Below are 3,688 nucleotides of genomic sequence, written 5' to 3'. Positions count from 1 at the left end.
CTTTTAACTAAATTTTCTCTAGGAACATATCTAAACAGTAGAACTAAAGCGCGAGCTTATGGCATAATTTGCAAAAATCTTTTGAATATGTTCAGGATAATTAAGTTCATCTTATGAGCTCCCACTTAGATAGACATCCCTCTAGTCATCTAAGTGATTATATGATCCGAGTCAACTAGGCCGTGTCTGATCATCACGTGAGACGGACTAGTCATCATCGGTGAACATCTTCATGTTGATCGTATCCACCATACGACTCATGCTCGACCTTTCGGTCTCTTGTGTTCCGAGGCCATGTCTGTACATGCTAGGCTCATCAAGTCAACCTAAGTGTTTCGCGTGTGTAAATCTGGCTTACACCCGTTGTATGTGAACGTAAGAATCTATCACACCCGATCATCACGTGGTGCTTCGAAACGACGAACTTTCGCAACGGTGCACAGTTAGGGGGAACACTTTCTTGAAATTTTAATGAGGGATCATCTTATTTACTACCGTCGTTCTAAGCAAATAAGATGCATAAACATGATAAACATCGCATGCAGTCAAATAGTGACATGATATGGCCAATATCATTTTGCTCCTGTTGATCTCCATCTTCGGGGCTCCATGATCATCATCGTCATCGGCATGACACCATGAACTCCATCATCGTGTCTCCATGAAGTTGTCTCGCCAACTTATTACTTCTACTACTATGGCTACCGGTTAGCAATAAAGTAAAGTAATTACATGGCGTTGTTCAATGACACGCAGGTCATACAATAAATAAAGACAACTCCTATGGCTCCTGCCGGTTGTCATACTCATCGATATGCAAGTCGTGATTCCTATTACAAGAACATGATCCATCTCATACATCACATATCATTCATCACATTCTTCTTGGCCATATCACATCACATAGCATACCCTGCAAAAACAAGTTAGACGTCCTCTAATTGTTGCTTGCATGTTTTACGTGGCTGCTATGGGTTTCTAGCAAGAACGTTTCTTACCTACGCAAAACCACAACGTGATATGCCAATTGCTATTTACCCTTCATAAGGACCCTTTTCATCGAATCCGCTCCAACTAAAGTGGGAGAGACTGGCACCCGCTAGCCACCTTATGCACCAAGTGCATGTCAGTCGGCGGAACATGTCTCACATAAGTGTACATGTAAGGTCGGTCCGGGCCGCTTCATCCCACAATACCGCCGAATCAAGATTGGACTAGTAACGGTAAGCATAATGAACAAAATCAACGCCCACAACTACTTTGTATTCTACTCGTGCAAAGAATCTACGCAATAGACCTAGCTCTGATACCACTGTTGGGGAACGTAGCAGAAATTCAAAATTTTCCTACGAGCCACCAAGATCTATCCATGGAGAGACTAGCAATGAGGGGAAGGAGAGTGCATCTACATACCCTTGTAGATCGCTAAGCGAAAGCGTTCAAGAGAACGGGGTTGAAGGAGTCGTACTCGTCGTGATCCAAATCACCGGAGATCCTAGTGCCGAACGGATGACACCTCCGCGTTCAACACACGTACAGCCCGGTGACGTCTCCCATGCTTTGATCCAACAAGGATAGAGGGAGAGGTTGAGGAAGACTCCATCCAGCAGCAGCACAACGGCGTGGTGGTGATGGAGGAGCGTGGCAATCCTGCAGGGCTTCGCCAAGCACCGCAGGAGAGGAGGAGTACTTGGGAGAGGGGGAGGGCTGCGCTAGAACTTGGGGTGCGGCTGCCCCCCCCCCCCCCGCATATATATAGGGGCAAGGTAGAGGGGGGCCGGCCCCCTTAGATCCAATCTAAGGAGGGGGCGGCGGCCAAGGGGGGGAGGAGTGCCTCCCAAGTCAAGTGGAGGCCCTCCCCCTTAGGGTTTCCCCTCTCCCGTGCGCATGGGCCTTGGGGGGGGGGGGGCTGGTTCCCCTGGCCCATTAAGGCTAGGGCGCCCTCCTACAGCCCATGATGCTGTATTGGACGTGGTGGAATAATTTCCGGAACTCCGGACCCCTCCGGAATCCTCCGGAACCTTCTGGAAGCTTCCCGGTACAATACCGGAAAAACCCGAACTTTTCCCGAAACCCGAACAACAACTTTCCATATATAGATCTTTACCTCCGGACCATTCCGGAACTCCTCGTGACGTCCGGGATCTCATCCGGGACTCCGAAAAACATTCAGCAACCACATACAAACTTCCTTTATAACCCTTGTGTCATCGAACCTTAAGGTTGTAGACCCTACGGGTTCGGGAACCATGCAGACATGACCGAGACGTTCTCCGGTCAATAACCAATAGCAGGATCTGGATACCCATGTTGGCTCCCACATGTTCCACGATGATCTCATCGGATGAACCACGATGTCAAGGACTCAATCGATCCCGTATACAATTCCCTTTGTCTAACGGTATTGTACTTGCCTGAGATTCGATCGTCGGTATACCGATACCTTGTTCAATCTCGTTACCGACAAGTCTCTTTACTCGTTCCGTAACACATCATCCAGCGATCAACTCTTTGATCACATTGTGCACATTATGATGATGTCCTACCGAGTGGGCCCAGAGATACCTCTCCGTCACACGGAGTGACAAATCCCAGTCTCGATTTGTGCCAACCCAATAGACACTTTTGGAGATACCTGTAGTGCACCTTTATAGCCACCCAGTTACGTTGTGACATTTGGTACACCCAAAGCATTCCTACGGTATCCGGGAGTTGCACAATCTCATGGTCTAAGGAAAAGATACTTGACATTAGAAAAGCTTTAGCATACGAACTACACGATCTTTGTGCTAGGCTTAGGATTGGGTCTTGTCCATCACATCATTCTCCTAATGATGTGATCCCGTTATCAACGGCATCCAATGTCCATGGTCAGGAAACCGTAACCATCTATTGATCAACGAGCTAGTCAACTAGAGGCTTACTAGGGACATCGTGTTGTCTATGTATCCACACATGTATCTGAGTTTCCTATCAATACAATTATAGCATGGATAATAAACGATTATCATGAACAAGGAAATATAATAATAACTAATTTATTATTGCATCTAGGGCATATTTCCAACATAACGACAATAGAAGCAAGACCAATTATTTCATCCTTACTAGGTAATTCTTTCTTATGATGTTTTCTAGTAAACTTAGAGAAATTAAACTCATGAGGCTCTTCACCAAAACTAACACCGATAGTTTGTTTCTCACAATCTATTTTAGCATTAACGATGTTCAAGAAAGGTCAACCAAAAATAATGGGACAGAAATCATCTTGAGGGGAACCAAGAACTAGAAAATCAATAGGGTATTTTACTTTCCCACACAAGACTTCAACATCTCTAATAATCCCAAGTGGTGTGATGGTGTCCCTATTAGCAAGTTTAAGAGTGACATCTATGTCATCTATTTCCGCGGGTGCTATATCATCCATAATTTCTTGATATAAGGTAAAAGGAATAGCACTCACGCTAGCACCCGAGTCACATAAACCATGATAGCAGTGATCTCCTATTTTAATTGAGACAACATGCATGCCAACAACATGTCTATGTTTATCTTTTTCCGCGGTTTGGCAATTCTAGCAGCTTCATCACGGAATAAATAATATGCCCATCAATATTTTGTACCAGGAGATCTTTAACCATAGCACCACTAGGTTCTACTTTGATTTGTTTTGGTGGTCTAGGTGCTC

The sequence above is a fragment of the Triticum aestivum genome, chromosome 1B (genome assembly GCF_018294505.1).
Source record: "Triticum aestivum cultivar Chinese Spring chromosome 1B, IWGSC CS RefSeq v2.1, whole genome shotgun sequence".
NCBI lineage: Eukaryota > Viridiplantae > Streptophyta > Magnoliopsida > Poales > Poaceae > Triticum > Triticum aestivum.
Note: the sequence above shows the minus strand (reverse complement) of the source record.